The sequence below is a fragment of the Haemorhous mexicanus genome, chromosome 2 (genome assembly GCF_027477595.1).
Source record: "Haemorhous mexicanus isolate bHaeMex1 chromosome 2, bHaeMex1.pri, whole genome shotgun sequence".
Taxonomy (NCBI): Eukaryota; Metazoa; Chordata; class Aves; order Passeriformes; family Fringillidae; genus Haemorhous; species Haemorhous mexicanus.
The window spans coordinates 120,051,328-120,074,702 of NC_082342.1; the positions used below are offsets into that span (position 1 = coordinate 120,051,328).

Genomic DNA, 23,375 nt, shown 5'->3' on the forward strand with positions numbered 1-23,375 from the left:
ACTTGCCATCTAGTGGCATAATCCAGGGTTGCAGACCATCATTTTTAACTGTATATTCTGTAGTTAAAGTTTATACCACAATAAGGTTTCAAAATTTAAATCGTAAATTCTATTCATAAATTATTTTATTCCTAAACTTTATTAATTTTTAAGTGGTTTCATGTGATTTTAATTGGTTTATTTGCATATTTTAATGGCAGCTTTGCTGTGTGCAGTCATTGTTTTAATGTCTTTCCCTTTAGCCTTGATATAACTCCAGAATCTTGTGTAAAATGAAATTGCAGCTTGTGACAACAGCAGTTCCTGATGAAGAGAGAGCACATTAAAATAAGTAATGAATGTCTTAGAGTTCAGCTTTCTCACAAATTACTTATTTTCCCCCATCCATCCTATTCTCTATAGGCCCCTTGCTTTCCCAGAGAGCCAGGAGGTACCAAAAATGTGAATTATTGGAGGAAATCCTTCATTTTATTGCCAGCAAATGATTTTGGGCTGATTTCTTGGACTTCCCTGTAATAAAAATGCCACAATTAGTTAATTAATGATCAAGGTTCTATTAACAGATCTAAAAATAATGAGAAATAATTTTATATAGCTGAGACTTGGCAGCTCAGGAATGATTCCTCATCCCCAAAGTGGAGTTTCTGTTAAAAACCTGCTGGTTCCCCTCCCCTGCTCACATTTTCTAATTTGTTTTGGGAACCCCAAGTTCCTTTTGCTTCTGAGGAAAAAATAACAATTGGGTTTGCTCTGCATTTTTTACTCCATTAAGAAAAAATCAAACTGAGGGGTTTTTTTTGGGTAATTTTAAAATTTTTTCAGCTCTAAGTGCTGCTTTGGGGAGCTCTTCAATTTCCAGCAGAGCTGGAAATTCTGTGAGATTCCCTTGGTGCCTCTTCCATTTTTGATCAGAACTTTACCTGACCTGTTTCCTGCTACCTTTTGGGCATCAGATAACATTCTAAACTTTATGCTGTGAACAGACAGCCTCTCCTGACTTTGCCTTTGCTGAAAATTCCTGGAAAATCTGTTTTTTTCTGCATCACGGTTGAGATGCTGTTAATAATCCCATCAAACCCATGCTGCTGATTGACAGAAATGGGATTATTAAGAATTTCAGATCTTCCTCTCCACTCTGTGGGTCTTTGTGCCTTTTGCAGTGGAATTTGAAGCTGTTCCTGAAGGATGGATTTGAAACTTTTTTACTTTTCCTCCTCAGAATTCCCATTTTGAAGTTTTAATTTCCAATGCACAGACCTTAAAACCACAGTCCTGCTGCATGGATTAAAAAAAGCCAACAAAACACGAGCAGAACTGGAATTGTAATATATGTAAAATATAAAATTGTAATATATATATAAATATAAAATTATAATATTTTAAATTCAGCTGCAAGCTCTGCTGTCTGAATGGATGGTCATGTCCATTTTTAAGGATTTTAGATCTCAGCAGGGAGGATTCTGCTACAGCAACAACAACTGAAGAACAATTAAAGGAAGAACCATTAAAATGCTGGTTAAAAGCTTAATTAAATCTACTCAACTTGATGCTGAGTGTAATTTTAGAGGTCAGTATTGACAGCAAAACCCAGCATCTTCCTTTTTTCTGCTTTTCTTGCTGGGCTGCAGAGCAAATGGAGAGGGAAATTCAGTGTCCTGTGGGGAGGGGGACTCCAGTGTCTGGCACCCACATGTTCAGTGGCAGCTCCAACCACAGAAATCTGATTTTTTCTGCAGCTTTGCCCTTAAACTCTGAAATATTTGCTCTTTCAGCCATCTCCAAGGATAATTTTTCAGACATAAATGGCAGGATTGTGTTTTATTGCAGGGGGTTTCAGAGTGGGTTTCAAACCAAGGATTTACTCCTTGAAGAATGAGATTTGTCCCAGTGGTGATTATTCCCTTTAGGAATTGTTTCACCCACACATTTGCTCATCTGAAAACTTGAGTAAGAACCCCTCAGGCTGAAATTTATTTTTTTTTCTGTGTATTTGAGTAATTCAGTAGCTGGGGCAGAGTCAGCTCAGAGCAGATTTCCCTGTCCTGGTTCTGGGGTGGCACAGTCTGCTTTTAAATTCCAGGTCCATTATGTCAGCCAAGAAAATGTGGAGTTACTTTATCCTGAATAAATCTTCCTTTGAGGATGGGAAACTCGAACTCTCAGCTAACTCTGTAATGAACCCTGATTTCAGGCTACATTTGGAGACAATTGTTTCTGAAATATCTCCATGCATATTCATGGGTGTTGGAGGACTTGAGATTCAACTTCAGGGTTTTTTTTTTTAAATTTCCAGTGCTAAAATCAGGGGTGGTTACACTGAAACTCCAGAGTTTTTATTACTATCCATTTTTTTTGTTTATAAGTGAACCAAAAATGTGTAATCTCCAAAATGGGAGATTTGCTTGTTTTCTCTTCTCAAAGCAAGAGCATCATCCCTGCCTTACAGACAGTAGAACAAAAACCAAGAGCTCTTTGGAATGATTTATTCCAGAAAGGAAACTTGCTCATTTCTCTGGCTCAGAAGTCAAATAAGAGCTGAGAAAAATACTAAATGACCAACAGACAGTGAGAGACTTGAATAAATCACTGATAAATCACTTTTTTTTCATGTATTATGTGTATTATTTGAAATGAGCAAAAACCTTTGTACTTGAAGGCTTTTCCCAGTTTATTTCTTGGCTAGAAATGAAAAGATCTTTCAAGGCAAAGTAGCAGAAAAAATTACATAAAGCAGTGTAAAAGCATCTGTACAAATAAAAATGGGTTTTTGCTGAAGCACATTACTGGGTTTGGGGAATGGATTTAATGGATCTGTAAAAGTTCCCCCAAGGACTGATAGCTGTGCTGTCAATTAAAAATATTTGGAATTTGACTCCATGGATTTAGGGCTTCTTTCCATATTAAATGCAGAGGAACTGGTTGGGCTGCAAGGCTCTGAGTTGCCTGTGTGTGCAGGGAGGGTGGCTTTGCACTTGCTGGTTTTGTGTTCTTCCCTCTCCCCTCCTCAAATTCACTTCTGTTTCTTCACAACAAAAACCTGCAAACCCAGAAGGGCCACACAAATCATAAAGCAAACTTTTTTCAGTGTTGGCATTCATGGGAAGTGTCAGTGTCTGGATTCTAATCCCAATTCCTGCTGTGTGCTGGGGTTGGAGTTTGGTTCTGAAGGGAATTGTTCTCCAGGAATGTGGTTTGGTCAGTCTGTGTGCCTCATTGGTTTCCTCTTTTTGCTTCATTAGGACTCAGAATGATGAAATAGTGCAGGGACTGTGTCCAAATCCAACAGTTCAGAGCTGCTCTGCTCTGGTTTGTGTATCTCAGTGACCTCTCCTCTTGTACCCAAGTGAACGTGTGTAACACTTGTCACACAGTCCCATGGTGGAAGAAATCCTGTGTGTTTTAGCATCTTTTAATTCTTTCTCCCCAGTCTTCCATTACTCTGCACACTTTTATTGCTGTGGTTTCCTCACAGACCTGCTGGTTCTTGGCTGAGATGTGGAAACTTTGGGGTTGCAGTTATTTGGTAGAGGGAAAAACTTAAATTAGGCTGAGTTTGTGGAGCAGGTTTTGCAGCAGTCCTGATGCCTCAGGTTTGAGTTTTTCTATTTTTCATGTTCTGTGCTGCTTTAGTGTGTGGGTCTGGGCTTCATATTATGGGATGGAGAGCTCTGTGCACAGAGCAGGGAGACAAAACAATTCCTGCTCCAGCTGGGCACCAAGGACAAATGAGCCAAATCTCAGCCCAGGAGCACAAACCCCGTGGGCTGGAGAGAGAAAAACAAGCAGGGTGGGAGTGCCTGGGCTAAAGCTGGGCTGGGACAATGAACTGCAAGGTGCAAATGGAGCAGAGCTGATCCCAGGGAGAGACCCCGTGCCCGGCCGTGCATTTTGGGGCCATTTTGGGTCATCTTGGGGGCAGCCCTGGCTGGGCTCTGGTGCTGCCCAGGGTGGGTCCATGGAGGAGATCCTTGGAATCAATCCCTGCTTTATTCTTTAGCTCTGCCCAGCCTCTGCTCTGGCTCAGCCTGCACAAGGCATCAGGGCAGGATGCTTTTCACAGGTACTTCTGTGCCAAGGCAGCCCTGACAGAGGCACAGAATCCCAGAATCATCAAGGTGGGAAGGGCCCCCCAGGATCACCCAGTGCCACCCCAGCCCCACCAGCAGCACCCCAAACCCTGTCCCCAAGGGCCACATCCAGACTGCTCTGGGACAATTCCAGTGACTCCAAACCTCCCTGGGCAGCTCAGCCCAAGGCCTGACCACTCTGCCAGGGACATTTTCTGTCCCAGTCTCCAACCTGAGCCTGCCCTGGTGCCATCTGAGGCCATTTCCTCTCCTCCTTTCCCTGCCCCTCCTGGCAGGAGCTGTGCAGAGCAGTGAGGTCCACCCTGCTCCTCCTTTGCTCCAGGCTCAGCCCCTTCCCTGCTCCCTCAGCCTCTCCTGATCAGACTGATGTTCCAGCCCCTTCCCAGCTCTGTTCCCTGCCCTGGACACGCTCCAGCCCCTCCAGGCTCTGTTTGAGGTTTCCTTGTCTTGGGCACTGAGGGACATAAAATTAACACCTTGCCTTGAAAAATTGTTTTGTTCTCAGACAAAAACAATCCTTTTGCCTGTGCCCAGGGGAGAGAATAGAGCTGGGAAGGGCCTGGAAAACCTGTCCTGTGAGGAGGGGCTGAGGGAGCAGGGAAGGGGCTGAGCCTGGAGAAAAGGGGGCTCAGGGGGGACCTCATTGCTCTGCACAGCTCCTGCCAGGAGGGGCAGGGAAAGGAGGAGAGGAAATGGCCTCAGATGGCACCAGGGGAGGCTCAGGTTGGAGACTGGGAAAGAAAATGTCCCTGGCAGAGTGGTCAGGCCTTGGGCTGAGCTGCCCAGGGAGGTTTGGAGTCCCTGGAATTGTCCCAGAGCAGTCTGGATGTGGCCTTGGGGACAAGGTTTGGGATGATGCTGGTGGGGCTGGGGTGGCACTGGGTGGTCCTGATGTTCTCTTCCCACCTTGATAATTCCATGAAATCAGGAGTAGTAACAGGCACTGCGGGTGGAAGGCATGGAGAAGAAGATGATGAGGACCAATGGCACAGTCACAGGAAAAATTTTCAAGAAAATTTTCTTGGCTCTTTGTTCAGAGGCAGCTTTTTCAAGCACCCCTATAGTGCAACGTGGCTGTGAAACTGTAAAAGGCTTTTTAGTGATTTGTGAAACAAAAATTCAACTGGTCAACTGAGAGATTGTTTATCCTGGTGAGAAAGAGGATTTGAGTGGCAAATGAGCTTTGTTTGTGCTGCCTCCTGTAAATGTGGCTTTGAGGTGAAGGAGGATAGGTCAGATGGGATCTTGGCAATGAGGAATTGTTCCCTGGCAGGGTGGGCAGGGCTGGGATGGAATTCCCAGAGCAGCTGGGGCTGCCCCTGGATCCCTGGCAGTGCCCAAGGCCAGGTTGGACACTGGGGCTGGGAGCACCTGGGACAGTGGGAGGTGTCCCTGCCATGGCAGGGGTGGGATGAGATGATCTTTGAGGTCCCTTCCAACCCAAACCCCTCAGTGATTCCATGATTCCATGAGTGATCCAGGTCCAAGACTGGCTGATGTCATTTATCAGCCCAAGAACCTGAACACTTCAAGTTATTGGGTGTCAAACTCTCCTCACCAAAATACCAATCCAGGCTTTGGGGTGAGGGATAATGAGCAGGGGCCACGAGTAGAGGGAAGTTCTGGATTCCACATCCCTGGAAGCATCTGAGGCCAGGCTGGACACTGGGGCTGGAGCAGCCTGGGACAGTGGGAGGTGTCCCTGCCATGGCAGGGGTGGCACTGGATGGGCTTTGAGGTCCCTCCCAGCCCAATCCATTCTGGAATTCTCTAATTATTTGAAGGCTGGATTACCCCCTAATTTGTTCACTCCCTAAACTTTCCTCAGCCTTTTCCCTGGAGCTGTTTCCAAGGGAGCCCAGTTGTGCTGCAGTGTTCCCAGGGCACTCCCCAGTCCTGAGCAGGGTCCCTGCCCAGCTGAGCCACCTTGGGGTTGTCACTCTGTCCAAATCACAGGAATTTCTGCTGCTCCCCAAGCTGGGTGCAGCTGAGCCCTTCCCTCCATCTCCTGCAGCCAGGGGAATGTGTTTGCCAGCAGGGGACACTTCTGAGCTGGATTTCAAGGGGAAAACCAGGGGAGGGATGGAAAGCATTTTCTGCCCAGTGTGTTGTATATAGATTTACATGAAAATATCTTTGCATGTTTGCAGCAAATGCCCTGTGTAATATTTCCTCAGTGTGAAAGCAGCCTTTGAAATTCCACAGGAGTCGATGGCATCTAGTGTCAGAATACAGTAAAACATTTCCAATAAAGAAATGTCAGAATACAGTAAAACATTTCCAATTAAGAAATGTCAGAATACAGTAAAACATTTCCAATTAAGAAATCTTGATGGGAGGTGAAGGGAATTCCAAATGTGGAGCCAAGTAATTCCAGGTGGTGCTTGAAGACACCTTTTCCTTTTCTGCTGTTTATCTGCAGGGAATATTGGCCATGTATTTAGGGGAGAGGGAAAGGAAAATCTGGCAAGCATTGCCTTTATTTTACACTTGTCTACTTCAGATTTTGTTTTCCTTCTTGCAGGATGGCAGCAAACATGCTGTTCCTGTTAAACAAGCACGAAGCACTTTTGTAGGCACATAATAATGAGCAGCATTCTTCCTCTGCATTATGGTTTGTAAACAACTTTTGGGCCGTGTATTGGTTCAATAAATGTTTTTGAGGATCATTTGGAAAATGCAGGAAGCTTTGAGGAGTGAAAGCAAGTCTGCTGTTTATAGCACTCTCCATAAAAAGGGGCTTTATGCTGCTGTGAGAACTAAAAGTTAATGCCTTTTGTACCGAGTAGCATTTAATCTTCCTGTGCAGCTAACTCTGATGTGAAATTATGATGTGCTGGCCTCTGACCAAAGTGCCACTCATGGAATTGGATTCTCTCATGTTTCAAGGCTGGCTTCCAGTCAGTGTGCATGATACTTCACAACCACTTTCTTCAGCAGGCATGTTCCTTCTGTACTGGAGAGAATGGAAAATTTCATTATCCCCCCAGAATGGCTTATGTAATATATATTTGAAACATTTGTGATCTCAGTCTGCTGCTGACTTCTCACTCTTGGGATGGCAGAGAGCAGCAGCAGGCCTGAGCATTTCTAGAGTGCTGAGGCTGACTTTTCTTAGTTTCAGTTTTATCTCAGGGTTTGGGATGGGGTTCTAAATTTAAAAAGCCAACCCCTCAGCGGCAGATGGATCCAAATTCGGGTGTCCCATTCTGCCTTGCTGGGAGGGCTGCAGTTCAAGTGGCTGGCTGTGGGTTTTGTTTCAGCCCTCCCCAGGAAGCCTTGGCTGCCCTGGAGCAGATGGGGGATTTTGGAGGGCAGGAATCCCTGCCCTGTGACAAACACCCCGCGCTTGGCACCGCTCTGACCTCACTGCCGAGGAGCTGACAAAAGTGGAGGATTTCCAAACATAAAAAAAAAAACCCCTCAAGATTCCCTGATGTCCATGGGGCCTGCAGCTAATTTATGGAAGTGAGACTGGGAGAATGAGAGCAGGCTTGGCATCAGCTGGAGCCTGGCAAGGCCTCTCGAGTTAGCATTGCTCAGAAATGACGCCTCCTTCCCACAATGGGAAATTGTTGTAGGGCTTCTCTGACAGTCCCACTAGGGCTCCTTTTGTGGCTTCACTTCTAAGCACCTTATGGCCAGAATGTATATTTAATTAACATGCAATTTAATTAAAGGGGCAAGTTGGACAAATAGAGGGATAAATAAATGTACAGAACCAGGAGGAAATAGAAGCGTCCTGTTAAATCTCTGTTCAAAACAGAAAGAACTGCAAACTTCAGCTGCTTTGGGAGCACTGCACTGGCAGCATCCAGGTCTTCTGAATTTGTATTTTATTCCTTTAAGCAAAAACCTGCAATATTCAGGTTTTCTGAATTTGTATTTTATTCCTTTGAAATGCTGCATTGGCAGCATTCAGGTCTTCCGAATTTGTATTTTATTCCTTTAAATAAAAGCCTGCAATGTTCAGGTCTTCTGAATTTGTATTTTATTCCTTTAAAACACTGCACTGGCAGCATTCAGGTCTTCTGAATTTGTATTTTATTCCTTTCAAACACTGCATTTGAATCATTCAAGTCTTCTGAATTTGTATTTTATTCCTTTGAATAAAAACCTGCAATATTCAGGTCTTCTGAATTTGTATTTTATTCCTTTCAAACACTGCACTGGCAGCATTCAGGTCTTCTGACTTTGTATTTTACTCCTTTAAATAAAAACCTGCAATATTCAGGTCTTCTGAATTTGTATTTTATTCCTTTCAAACACTTCATTGGCAGCATTCAGGTCTTCTGAATTTGTATTTTATTCCTTTAAAACACTGCACTGGCAGCATTCAGGTCTTCTGAATTTGTATTTTATTCCTTTCAAACACTGCATTTGAATCATTCAAGTCTTCTGAATTTGTATTTTATTCCTTTAAATAAAATCTTGCAACATTCAGGTTTTCTGAATTTGTTTTTTATTCCTTTGAATAAAAACCTGCAATATTCAGGCCTTCTGAATTTGTATTTTACTCCTTTGAGACATTGCATTGGCAGCATTCAGGTCTTCTGAATTTGTGTTTTATTCCTTTAAGCAAAAACCTGCAATATTCAGGTCTTCTGAATTTGTATTTTATTCCTTTCAAACACTGCATTGGCAGCATTCAGGTCTTCTGAATTTGTATTTTATTCCTTTGAATAAAAACCTGCAATATTCAGGTTTTCTGAATTTGTATTTGATTTCTTTCAAATACTGCACTTGCAGCATTCAGGTCTTCTGAATTTGTATTTTATTCCTTTCAAACACTGCATTTGTAACATTCAGGTCTTCTGAATTTGTATTTTTCTCCTTTGACAATGCAGTTGTCCAGTAATGTGCAGAAGAAAACCCTTGTTCTACAACACAGAGTTTATTATTGAATTTTATCAAGCTGGATTTATTCTGGAGAATTAAGATGGGAGTTTGGTTGGAGTTTCTGGTTTAAAACACCGTGCTGTTCTCAGAATTGGTCACTGGGCAAGGACTCCAAAACAATCCCTTGTCAGCTGTGACTTGTGCCAGCAGTTGGTGGGGAAGGGGCTGCCTCAGAGGTTGCTGTGTTCATCCTCTGGCAGTTCCTCTCCAGCCAGGATTTCTGACATGTTGGGGAAATCTGGAAATTCCAGGTGCAGGGCCAGTGGAATTTGCCATGTGCCTGTCTGCCTGACACGATGCAGTTCTTCGGGTGAAGAGCTGATTAAAGAGCAGCTGTTAGCTGAAATCACAGAGTTTGCTGTAGTTCCTCCTCTGTTTTTTTGGGGTTGCAGTGGGTGTTCCCAGCCAGAGAACGTTTCACTCTAATAAACTCACTTGCACTGGTGACCTGGATGACAAAGGATTTACAGGAAAATCGAGGCAAGGCTTTCTCAGAAGGAGAAGAAAAACAATCAGAATCCATCTTGTGCTGGCTGTTTTCATGGTACTTGTATTTTAGTTCTGCCAGGAAAAGTATCCTGGGTAAAAGTCCATCACTGTGTTTTCCAGGGAGGGCATGCAGAGCTGTTCTTCACAGGATGAGGTGATTTAATTACAGGAATTGCAGCTGGTCACTGTTTTATCTCTGCCAGCATTTCCTAGAGGATCCACAGCAGGGGTGGAGTTTGGTCCTGCACCTGTATAATTCCATAATTCTATATACAGTCTTGTGTGTGTGTGTGCTAATATGTTTAAAATTAGGAAATTATTTGAATCTGTGTATAATTTTATTGTATTTGTCACATTGGCCACCTCAAGTTTCAGAAATTATCTCCTTTCTTTACCCATTTCTTACTAAACACACAAAATAATAAAAGTGAGTCAAGTGCCAGAGGAGACCTGAGAGCTCCAGCCCTGAGAAAAGTTGGGATCAGAGCTCTCCATGGAGTGTGTAAATCAGAGCATGCTCCTTGACTGATGAGGATCAGAACTTTTTTTTTTTTTTTTTTTTTTGGAGAGAAAAAATGCAGGAGGAAGAGCTGGTGGATCTGGTTTGATAGCAGATGAAAAAGCAGAGGCTGTGTGGGAGGAGGAGAGAGGGGAATGGGGCAACAGCTGAAGAGCAGAGGTAAGGAGTAAGGCTTGAACAGGGAGAAAATAACTTTATTGCTGCATTTTCTAGCATTCCCTGCAGCTGCTGGTTGTTCTGTTCATGTCCCATCATTTTAGCTGTAAAAGTGGTGCTGCTTTGGGCTGATGGTCTCACTAAAATGTGGGATGAGGTTGGATTTTTACAGCTTGTTTTGTTGGGAATCACTGTCCTGCTCTAGTGGGGGTTGTTTCTCAAGCCTGTACTAAATTGTACTGCTGGATTTCTCTAAGAAATGTGTCAAGAACTGCTTCAGAAAACGTTTCAAAATATACTTCTACATTTGTAAAAGAAGCCAATAAATGTAGAATGAAAATAACAGTAAAAGCCAGGCAATAGCAGGGTCAGCATCAAGGAGATTTTAACGAGGAAAGGAATATTTTCTTCAGTTTGAGGGTGTTAATTGCAATAAATGTGTGATTTTTGCATGTGATGAGAACTTAAATTTGGAGTTTGGATCATTTAGAAACAAATCTTTTGAAGTGGGGTCACAGATTGCTGAGTCTCAAAACATTTGCTGGACAAACAACCCACTTGTAAATTTTTAGTCAGTTTTTTTTTTTTCCTTTGAATACAGATTTAGTTACAGAATTCCAGGCCTTAACAACTTCAGACAGAGAAACAAAATAAAACTAAACCCATTTCCATTGCTGAGAGCAAGAAAGAGAGATTGTGGATATATGTGGATATTAATTTGGATTATTGAACCATTCACTTATGGCTCTTTTTTTAGGGATTGTTTTTTGATGTTACACTTGGAACAAAGAAATTAATCCCAATTTCTTTTGTAATTTAGCATTCAGCTGATGAACAGGTCGTAACAGAAGTACAAACAGTTACATTGGTCTCATTATGAAAATAATTTCAAGGAAGAGCAGCATTCAGCTGGAGAGAGTGTCTCATGTTGAGCTGTGCCTGGATGTTCCCTGCTTGTGGAATAAAGTCAAGTTTTAGGAATTAAAAACCATCTTAAGATCCTCAGGAGTTTTAAAAACTTCTTTTGTGGGAGCATGTCTCAGCATTTCCATGGAGCCAGAATTGGTGCAAATCAGTTCCAGGAGGTATTTCTGAAACTCTTCTGCAAGATAAGGAACAATAATTTCTGTTTTGATGCACGACTGTCAAGATCTAAATAAAAAATTGCATCTGGCATGTTTTGACTTTAGAACTTATTACATGGAGTGAGCAATTACCCCTGCATTTTTCTGGTCTGGAAGACATTTCTTCTTTCCAGGCTGGAATTATTTGGTTTAGGACTAGTGAGTGTACCACAGCTCCCTGTCAGGAGCTGTTGTCTGCTTTTTTTCCATTTTTAAACTGTGTTTTAGGTGTTGGGATCTCAGTACAAAATTATTTGCTGATGGAAAAGAAAATACAAGAGCTGAAAACAAATGGTAATTCTTATTTTTTTGCTTCCTTGGAGAGAGGGGCACTTTCCCAAAGTTACCATGAGCAGTATGAGCTGCAAATTAAAACCAAGATTTGAATTTCCAAGGTTTTTGTTAGAAACACCAGGAAACATTTTTAACTGTCCTTCTGCCTTTAGAATATTTCTGTCATTATTTTAAATGAATGAACTTGGGAGCTTTTTGCAATTGTGGGAGGTTTTTCCTTCTTTTCCTGTTTTAGCCTCTTTTTTCCTCTTGGTTTAGCATCTTTTCCATTTTCTTCCATATTGATATTGATAACACATATTGGTATTAACAGATATTGACAATAAATCATTTTGATGCTAAAAGATCTGTGAGAGGGTGTTGGATTTGGTGTTTCAGTCCAGTGGTATTTCTGAATATCCAGAAAAGTTGAGTTTGCTTTTGCTATCTCTGCAGCACTTCTGGAGGTGGAAGTGATCTTTCCTCCAAATATTTCCAAGGCTTTTTCTGCCCTCCACAATCCACTCTGTTTAATTAACAGCCCAGGATAAGCAGATTGGACATTTTGGAACTGCATTTACTTTATTAGAATTATTGCTGCCCTTATTGCTCCAGAGAGAAAAAATTCTCCATCTGTTCAAGGACATTTTTTCCTCTCAGAAGCATTTGATGATTTGCTGGTATTGGATCATTTTGCTGGTAGAATTTCACTTTTCACAGCCACTGTCCCAATCCTCATTTTTTCTTTTTTCACTGGTTTGGCAAACTGAAAGCACATATCAGGCTTTAAACTCAAAATTAAATAATCATTGTTTTGCTCACAGTTGCCTGTTTCCCCAGCAGTTATGTTCAAAAACTAAAAAACTGTCCTTATTAAACCAAGGATAAATTAATTAATCACTAAATATCTGTATTGATGTGGATTTTGTCTGGTTTGAGTGCATTAGTTTGTGTGCAGCTATGCTGGCAGTGCATTTTAAACTCCTTTTTTTTTGCGTTTTAGTGCTGATTAAAGTTATCTCTGAAACTTCTTCCTTGAGGACAATTCTTTTTTAGAAGTTACCCCTTCAATTTGGGACTATTTATTAGAGTGATTTCCTACAAAGTTGTATTTAATCAGTTAAAAGTTTATTTTTGGAGTGGATTTGTGGTAGAATTAAAATTTTTAGATCCTTTTGTGACACAAAAAAGAAAAACAGCCAAGATCAGGACTGGAACAAAAACCTTTCTGAAGTGGAGAGCCTGGGCAGAATGAAGTGAAGCAAATCCTTGCCTGGATTAATACAAAATTTTAGGGTGAAAAATCATCTTTTTCAGGTGTGCAAGTCAGATGAGTGCTAAAAAACAGAAGTGAGAGACGTTTGCAGGCTCTGTGGTTTGGTTTTGGTCAGTTTTGAGTTCTCTGTGGGCTGGGTTGCACTTTGGATTAATTCCTCTTTGCAGAGTGGAGCGCAGATACCTGGGGACTTCTGCTCGGAAAATAACCCAGGAAAACCCCAAATCCTGCAGAACAGAGACTGTGCCATGCTCAGAAAGGCTCCTCCCTGCCTCTCTCTGGGTCTGCAGGACAATTCTCAGCCCTGCCTCAGCTTGCCTCTGGCTCTGTCTGATTCTTTGAGTGAATTTCCCCAAAATCCTGAATTTCGGCGCTGAGCTTTCCCGTGGGACCTGGAGATCCAAAAGTGACCTTGTGCAGTAGGAGCTCGTGGTGGGTTGGACTTGAGGCAAACCTTGCTTTGTTCCATTAAATTGGACCTTCATTTGTAAGATTTAAATGAGTTTTATGTCCAGCTTTAAAGGAGGAATTAAACTTGGGGCGTTTCTCTCCCCGTGTCTCCCTGAAATGCTTTCAGCTCCCTGTGGAGGTTCTGGAGCTCCTTCTTGGATCCTTAAATCCAAGGTGCAGCCCAGGATTGGTTCTCCCTGAGTTTCCTCTGGGGGAAGGATTTTACTCCTTTTGCTCTGAACAAGGTTCAGCCCCAGCAGGAGAAAGTGTTACACCTGAAAAAGGAGAAAAAAATGAAAAACCACGTGGCTGGGAGAGCTGTAAATGGAATTTGTGTCATCCTTTCTCACAGCTGAGCATTGTGTGAACACTGTGTTTAAATATTGCCTTTTCAACCATGTTTTGTAAGAAAAAAAAAATAAATTTCTGATAAACTGGGCATTAGTGAGGCTTCTTTCCAGGATTAAATATTTGCTGTGTATGTATACAGTGTAGTTTTGAAGCATGAAGCTTCAATGATACTCTGCTAAATGAAAAGCAGATTTACTTTCTAAATTATTTTTATTTTCATTTTGCTTTACTTTAAAAAAAAAATCCCATGCTGTCATGGTAATTTTTTAAAAATATCTTTGATTAGCAAAGAGATCTTAAATGAAAATTAATTAGTGGTGGCTTGATACTGGGTTTTGGAGCAGGAAAACAGACCAAGCATATTCCTGTCATTTTAGTGTAAAATTCCCAAGAATTTCTTCCTTTCCATGAGGTTCTTTTTGGAATTTGGAGATCACTTTGGGAACCTGACTGTGTTTTAGGAGGGAATATAAATTCCACAGTCCATGCTGAACATCAGCCCTGCAGTGTTGGGGCTGTGCTGGAATCCCCGAGTTGTGGTACTTGAAAAAAATTTTTTTTTACTTTCTTTTTTTATTTTACTTAAAAAAAAAAAATCCCATGCTGTCATGTTTATCTTTAAAAAATATCTTTGATTAGCAAAGAGATCTTAAATGAAAATTAGTTAATGGTAGCTGAATAGTGGGTTTTGTCTTTGGAGCTTGAAAACAGACCAAACGTATTCTTGCCACTTTAGTGTAACATTCCCAAGAAATACTTCCTTTCCAAGATGTTCCTTTTGGAATTTGGAGACCACTCTGAGAACCTGACTGTGTTTTAGGAGGGAATATAAAGTCCATGGTCCCTGCTGACATCAGCCCTGCAGTGTTGGGGCTGTGCTGGAATCCCCGAGCTGTAGTATCTTTATTAATTTTTTATTTTACTTTCTTTTTTTTTTTTTTTTACTTTAAAAAGAATAATCCCATGCTGTCATGTTAATTTTTAAAAAATATCTTTGATTAGCAAAGAGATCTTAAATGAAAATTAGTTAATGATATCTTAATTCTGGGTTTTGTCTTTGGAGCTTGAAAACAGACCAAGCGTATTCTTGCCACTTTAGTGTAACATTCCCAAGAAATTCTTCCTTTCCAAGAAGTTCTTTTTGGAATTTGGAGACCTCTCTGGGAACCTGACTGTGTTTTAGAAAGGATTATAAATTCCACAGACCATGCTGAACATCAGCCCTGCAGTGTTGGGCCGTGCTGGAATCCCTGAGCTGTGGTATTTTTATTAATTATTTTTTGTACTTCCTTTTTTTTCTACTTTAAAAAAATAACCCTACACTGCCATGTTTATTTTTAAAAAATATCTTTGATTAGCAAAGAGATTTAAAATGAAAATTAGTGGTAGCTTAATACTGGGTTTTGTGTTTGGAGCAGGATAGCAGACCAAGCGTATTCTTGCCATTAAAGTGAAATTCTCAATAAATTCTTCATTTCCAAGAAGTTCCTTTTGGAATTTGGAGACCACTCTGCCAAGCTGGCTGATTTCGGAGGGAATATAAAATCCATGGTCCATTTCTGCACGTGGTGAGAACTTTAATTTGGAGTTTAGATCATTTAGAAGCTGAACTGTTTTGAAGTGGGGTCACGGATTGCTGGGTCTGAAAACATTTCCCGTGCAGTTTTGGGGCTCTGATGGAATCCCCGAGTTATGGTGCTTTTTAAAAATTGTTTTTTGCTTTCCTCTACGTAAAAAAAAAATAATCTCATGCTGTCATGTCAATTTTTTAATACCTTTGATTAGCAAAGAGATTTAAAATGAAAGTTAGTGGTAGCTTAATTCTGGGTTTTGTCTTTAGAGCAGGATAAGAGACCAAGCGTATTCTTGCCATTAAAGTGAAATTCTCAATAAATTCTTCATTTCCAAGAAGTTCCTTTTGGAATTTGGAGACGACTCTGCCAAGCTGGCTGTTTTAGGAGGGAATATAAAATCCATGGTCCATTTCTGTACCTGGTGAGAACTTAAATTTGGAGTTTAGATCATTTAGAAGCTGAACTCTTTTGAAGTGGAGTCATGGATTGCTGGGTCTGAAAACATTTCCCCTGCAGTTTTGGGGCTGTGCTGGAATCCCCGAGTTGTGGTACTTGAAAAAAATTTTTTTTACTTTCTTTTTTTATTTTACTTAAAAAAAAAAAAAAATCCCATGCTGTCATGTTTATCTTTAAAAAATATCTTTGATTAGCAAAGAGATCTTAAATGAAAATTAGTTAATGATAGCTTAATTCTGGGTTTTGTCTTTGGAGCTTGAAAACAGACCAAGCGTATTCTTGCCACTTTAGTGTAACATTCCCAAGAAATTCTTCCTTTCCAAGATGTTCCTTTTGGAATTTGGAGACCACTCTGGGAACCTGACTGTGTTTTAGAAAGGAATATAAATTCCACAGTCCATGCTGAACATCAGCCCTGCAGTGTTGGGGCCGTGCTGGAATCCCCGAGCTGTGGTATTTTTATTAATTTTTTTTTTTGCTTCCTTTTTTTTCTAATTTTAAAAATTAACCCTACACTCTCATGTTTATTTTTAAAAAATATCATTGATTAGCAAAGAGATTGAAAATTAGTGGTAGATTAATACTGGGTTTTGTGTTTGGAGCAGGATAAAAGACCAAGCGTATTCTTGCCATTAAAGTGAAATTCTCAATAAATTCTTCATTTCTTAGATGTTTTTTTTGGAATTTGGAGACCACTCTGCCAAGCTGGCTGTTTTAGGAGGGAATATAAAATCCATGGTCCGTTTCTGCTCGTGGTGAGAACTTAAATTTGGAGTTTAGATCATTTAGAAGCTGAACTGTTTTGAAGTGGGAGTCATGGATTGCTGGGTCTGAAAACATTTCCCCTGCAGTTTTGGGGCTCTGCTGGAATCCCCGAGTTATGGTGCTTTTTAAAAATTGTTTTTTGCTTTCCTCTACGTAAAAAAAAATAATCTCATGCTGTCATGTCAATTTTTTAATACCTTTGATTAGCAAAGAGATTTAAAATGAAAGTTAGTGGTAGCTTAATTCTGGGTTTTGTCTTTAGAGCAGGATAAGAGACCAAGCGTATTCTTGCCATTAAAGTGAAATTCTCAATAAATTCTTCATTTCCAAGAAGTTCCTTTTGGAATTTGGAGACGACTCTGCCAAGCTGGCTGTTTTAGGAGGGAATATAAAATCCATGGTCCATTTCTGCACCTGGTGAGAACTTAAATTTGGAGTTTAGATCATTTAGAAGCTGAACTGTTTTGAAGTGGGAGTCATGGATTGCTGGGTCTGAAAACATTTCCCCTGCAGTTTTGGGGCTGTGCTGGAATCCCCGAGTTATGATATTTTTTAAAAATTGTTTTTTACTTTCTTATACTTTAAAAAAATAATCCCATGCTGTCATGTTAATTTTTGTAAAATATCTTTGATTAGCAAAGAGATCTTAAATGAAACTTAGTGGTAGATTAAGAGTGGGTTTTGTCTTTGGAGCTTGAAAACAAACCAAGGGTATTCTTGCCATTTTAGTGTAAAATTCCCAAGAAATTGTTCCTTTCCAAGATGTTTTTGGGAAACCACTCTGCCAACCTGACTGTTGTATAAAGGAATATAAAACCCACGGTCCATGCTGAACATCAGCCCTGCAGTTTTGGGGCTGTGCTGGGCTCCTTGAGCTGTGATACTTTTATTAATGTTTTTTTTTTTACTTTCTTTATTTTCTGCTTTAAGAAAATAATCCCATGCTGTCATGTTAATTTTTTTAAATAACTTTGGTTAGCAAAGAGATTTTAAATTCAGGGTAGCTTAATACTGGGTTTTGTCTTTGAGCAGAACACACCAAGTGTATTCTTGCTGTTGTAGCATAAAATTCCCAAGAAATTCTTCCTTTCCAAGAAGTTTCTTTTTGGAATTTGGAGACCACTCTGGGAACCTGACTGTGTTTTAGGAGGGAATATAAAATCCACAGTCCATGCTGAACATCAGCCCTGCAGTGTTGGGGCCGTGCTGGAATCCCCGAGTTGTGGTACTTGAAAAATTTTTTTTTTACTTTCTTTTTTAATTTTACTTAAAAAAAAAAATCCCATGCTGTCATATTGATTTTTGTAAAATATCTTTGATTTCCAGAGAGATCTTAAATGAAAATTAGTGGTAGATTAAGAGTGGGTTTTGTCTTTGGAGCTTGATAACAGACCAAGCCATTAAAGTGTATCCTTGCCATTAAAGTGTATCATTCCCAAGAAATTCTTCCTTTCCAAGAAGTTTCTTTTTGGAATTTGGAGACCACTCTGGGAACCTGACTGTGTTTTAGGAGGGAATATAAAATCCACAGTCCATGCTGAACATCAGCCCTGCAGTGTTGGGGCCGTGCTGGAATCCCTGAGTTGTGGTACTTTAAAAAAATTTTTTTTACTTTCTTTTTTATTTTACTTAAAAAAAAAAAAAATCCCATGTTGTCGTGTTGTTTTTTTATAAAATATCTTTGATTAGCAAAGAGATCTTAAATGAAAATTAGTGGTAGCTTAATACTGGGTTTTGGAGCAGTATGACACACCAAGCGTATTCTTGCCGTTGTAGCGTAAAATTCCCAAGAAATTCTTCCTTTCCAAGAAGTTCCTTTTGGAATTTGGAGACCACTCTGGGAACCTGCCTGTTTTAGAAAGGAATATAAAATCCACAGTCCATGCTGACATCAGCCCTGCAGTTTTGGGGCCATGCTGGAATCCCCGAGTTGTGGTACTTTAAAAATTTTTTTTTTACTTTCTTTTTTTATTTTACTTTAAAAAAAAAAATAATCCCATGCTGTCATGTTGTTTTTTGTAAAATATCTTTGATTTCCAGAGAGATCTTAAATGAAAATTAGTGGTAGCTTAATACTGGGTTTTGGAGCAGTATGACACACCAAGCGTATTCTTGCCGTTGTAGCGTAAAATTCCCAAGAAATTCTTCCTTTCCAAGAAATTCCTTTTGGAATTTGGAGACCACTCTGGGAACCTGACTGTTTCAGAAAGGAATATAAAACCCACAGTCCATGCTGAACATCAGCCCTGCAGTTTTGGGGCTGTGCTGGAATCCCTGAACCATGGTACTTTTATCAATGTTTTTTTAACTTTATTTATTTTCTACTTCAAGAAAATAATCCCATGCTGTCATGTTAGTTTTTTTTAAATATCTTTGATTAGCAAAGAGATTTTAAATGACAATTAGTGGTAGCTTAATAGTGGGTTTGGTCTTTGGAGCAGAGCACACCAAGCGTATTCATGTCATTTTAGTATAAAATTCCCAAGAAATTCCTCCTTTCCAAGATCTTTTTGGGAAACCACTCTGCCAACCTGACTGTTTCAGGAGGGAGTATAAAACCCACGGTCCATGCTGACATCAGCCCTGCAGTGTTGGGGCTGTGCTGGAATCCCTGAGCCGTGGTCCATGTGAAAATGCCTCGTGGTTTCACCTTAACATTTCCCAGACATTTCTGCAGCTCCCAAACCCCTCCCGTGTGACTCAGTGGGGAGGGTTTTTTTCCCTGAAAAAAGGCAAAAATGAGGTCCAGCTGAAAGCTTGTGGGAGTTTCAAGCATGTTTACAGTGCTAAGAGGAGAATCTTTGGCTGCTGTGCTGCTGTTTCATATTCATGAACACTAAATTCATTCACATTTGATGTGTGTAACCCTGCTGAAAGGCAAAATAAACCTGCTGGAAAACCCTCAGCTAAGAATTGGGTATTATCAGGGAGAAGAAAAAATATTTGCTTAGGTTTTATTTACTTTAATCATTCTACTGCTAATTCCAAATTTTGTTGTTAGTTCAAAAAAAAATAAAAAAAGGTTTGGTACCAAATAAAAATAGTATTATATGCTGGCTGTTGAAGAGAGCCAGTTTTAGCTGCTGAATATATTGCTTCTAATTTATTGCCCTATTAGCTGAGAACAAAATTCTTCTGTATTTTTTTTCCCCTTAGTCCATACAGAATACTTTTGAGGGTAATTTAATATATATGTGTACAGCATTTGGGGTTAGATTTATATCTTAATTTATGCTTCCAAACATGACTTGGATTATATCATTTAAAAAAGAAAAATCAACCCACTTTAATATGCATCATGCTCAGAATTTTGTGCAAAATTGGAATGTCTTTTCCTTTCTGCCTGGGCTTATTTTTAGCCCAGTTGCACATAGGTTTAATTTACTGTAGACTTTTCCTTCAGCAAAATAACAATTTTATTCCAAAGTAGGTGTCACGAGGAATTAAACGCCCGACCCGTAACTTCTCACAGCTTTTTTCTGGGAGGATAAATCATCACCTGGCAGAAATGTGATTGATCAGCCTGTTGGTGAAGTGTTTGGTGGTGATGTTGTGTCAAAGGTGGACCTTGTTCCTCTGCTCCTTTCCCCTCCAGCACAGATTTATGGGCTGGGGCACCAGCGTGTCCCAGTTCCTGCTGTGGGAGCAGTTCCCTTCTCAGAGCTGCTCGTGCACTCTGCAATCTCTGAGACACAAAGCTGCTGCTAAATGAGGTTTTGCCCTGTGATTTTTAGTGTCCTGTGCTTTAAAATAAGATTTGATCATTTACTGACACTAAGCCTGAACTTGGATTTTGGGGTGATGCATCAATGGTGCATTTGTGATAGATTAGAGAAGTCCTTCTTTTATTGTTGTATGGGCATGTGGGGCTGACTTAGCACTAATAAAACATTTTAGAGTATTTTAACACAACTCCCTTTTGCTCTTTTTTCGCCATGAGGAGACACAGCCTGAGCTGTAAATTCTGCTTTTAGCAGAAACCTCGAGCAGGCCTCGAAAGCAGCCACGAGAAACAAGCTCAGTGTCCTGAACCCCAGCTCCATCAAATTGAGGAATTTTTGTTTCAGTGGACTCTTGGCCTTTCAGATGGAGTATGGTTCCCTTCCCAATGTCATGGGCTTTTTTTTCCACAAGCATGGACAGCCCCAGGATTTTTTTTAGGTTTTTTTTGGTTTTTTTTACAGCTTTGCTTTCAGTTCTGGATGACGTTTAGCCTTTGACCCAGGCACTTTCTCACAATAAACAGTTTGTTGATGAGAGCAGCTGCTGGGAAGATTGTTTCCAGACTGTTCTGCTGCAGCTGAGGAAGGAGAGGAAGCAAAATCTGGGATGCACCTTACAGCCTCCTCCTCGTTCCTCCTCTCAGAGCTGCTTTGTGCTGAGCCAACCTCCAGCACCTCTTCCCATCCTTCTCCTGGCACCCCAGTTCCCAGCTGGAACTCTCTCCTAGAGCCAGGGCAGATGCAGACAAATCAAACTTGCTGTGAGGACCACAATTAATTTCCTTATGTATTATTTTTAACCCATTTACCTATTTCCATACTTCTGGCATCCCAGTTCCCAAGTGGAACTCTCTGCTTAAGCCAGGGCAGATGCAGATAAATCAAACTTGCTGTGAGGACCACAATTAATTTCCTTATGTATTATTTTTAATTTATTTACCTATTCCCATCCTTCTCCTGGCACCCCAGTTCCCAGCTGGAACTCTCTCCTAAAGCCAGGGCAGATGCAGACAAATCAAACTTGCTGTAAAGACCACAATTAATTTCCTTATGTATTATTTTTAATTTATTTACCTATTTCCATCCTTTTGGCACCCCAGTTCCCAAGTGGAACTCTCTGCTAAAGCCAGGAGAGGTCCAGATAAAACAAACTTGGTGTGAAGACCTAAATAATTTCCTTATGTATTATTTTTAACCCATTTAGCTCTTCCCATCCTTCTCCTGGCACCCCAGTTCCCAGCTGGAGCACTCTCCTAAAGCCAGGGCAGATGCAGACAAATCAAACTTGCTGTGAGGACCACAATTAATTTCCTTATGTATTATTTTTAACCCATTTACCTATTTCCATACTTCTGGCATCCCAGTTCCCAAGTGGAACTCTCTGCTTAAGCCAGGGGAGATGCAGATAAATCAAACTTGCTGTGAAGACCTAAATAATTTCCTTATGTATTATTTTTAACCCATTTAGCTCTTCCCATCCTTCTCCTGGCACCCCAGTTCCCAGCTGGAGCACTCTCCTAAAGCCAGGGCAGATGCAGATAAACTTGCTGTGAGGACCACAATTAATTTCCTTATGTATTATTTTTAATTTATTTACCTATTCCCATCCTTCTGGCATCCCAGTTCCCAACTGAAACTGTTTTCTAAAGCCAGGAGAAGTCCAGATAAAACAAACTTGCTGTGAAGACCATAATTAATTTATTTATGTATTGATTTTAACCTCTTTACCTCTTCCCATCCTTCTCCTGGCACCCCAGTTCCCAGCTGGAACTCTCCTAAAGCCAGGGCAGATGCAGATAAATCAAACTTACTGTAAAGACCATAACTAATTTATTTATGTATTATTTTTAACCTACTTACCTATTCCCATCCTTCCTTATGGATAATTTTTAACCTATTGTATGGATTATTTTTAACCTTGTGTATTATTTCCTTATGTACTGTTTTTAATGTAATGTATTATTTTAAATGTATTATTTATGTATTATTTTTAACCCATTTACCTCTTCCCATCCTTCTCCTGGCATCCCAATTCCCAGGTGGAACTCTGCTAAAGCCAGGGCAGATGCAGAGAAAACAAACTTACTGTGAAGACCATAATTAATTTATTTATGTATTATTTTTAACCTCTTTACCTATTCCCATCCTTCTGGCACCCCAGTTCCCAAGTGGAGCACTCTCCTAAAGCCAGGAGAGGTGCAGACAAAACAAACTTGATGTGAAAACCATAAACAATTTCCTTATGTATTATTTTTAACCCATTTACCTATTCCCATCCTTCTCCTGGCATCCCAATTCCCAAGTGAAATTCTCTGCTAGAGCCAGAGGAGATGCAGACAAAACAAACTTGATGTGAAAACCATAAACAATTTCCTTATGTATTATTTTTAACCCATTTACCTATTCCCATCCTTCTCCTGGCATCCCAATTCCCAAGTGAAATTCTCTGCTAGAGCCAGAGGAGATGCAGACAAAACAACCTTGCTGTGAAAACCATAATTAATTTCCTTATGACTTTTAATCTGTTTACTCTCATTTTTCACTATTTTTCTCTACCCAAAGTACCATCCTGACCTATTTTTCACCAGCCAGTGAATCCTGCCCTGGGCCCTGCTGCCTGTTTCCCAGGATGGGCTGCTGGATAAATGGATTTTCTGCCTACACACAGTGCTTTTTAAAGCTACATTTAATTTTGGATTGAGCTTTAGGCAGGGATTTATGAGCAGTTGCTGGATGTGTAGTCCAGGAATGAAATCTAAGATGTTTGGTGTTCCAAGAGATGGGGCTGCAGTGAGGAGGACAAGGATACCTTGCAGCACTTTGTTCAAAACCTTTCCCTTTTTTGGATGAAGTATTCCACATATCACTTGGGAAAATGGATCCACTGTGTTTATGTAATGCAATACTTGTTTTTAAAAACGCTCTGAAGAGTGGAGACAAAAATAAGGCACTTGGGTGAGTGTCTGGAGTGATCTTTCAGAAATGATGAGCTTTTTCTGCCTCTCTTCAGCTCCATATCCCCCCAAACCCAAAATAACCTAAAATTCAGCTTGGTTGGGAATTCCACAGGTGCCCAAGGCTGCCATCTCTCAGAATGTTCTTCTGTGCTTTGTACAGTCCACATCTCCTGCTTTAGGAAGTAGAAAAATATCAGGAAGAAACTGGAAGAGATTTCCAGGCTGTGCAGAACGCTGGGAATGCACAGCAGGTCCAGGACAAGGAGCTGCAGTCC

General features: G+C 40.5%; 1 protein-coding gene across 4 annotated transcripts in view; it reads left to right on the forward strand.

Annotated features, from left to right (window-relative positions):
- Positions 1–23,375, forward strand: part of HLCS (holocarboxylase synthetase) — a 142,841-nt gene that overhangs the window by 20,180 nt on the left and 99,286 nt on the right. The window lies entirely within an intron of this gene.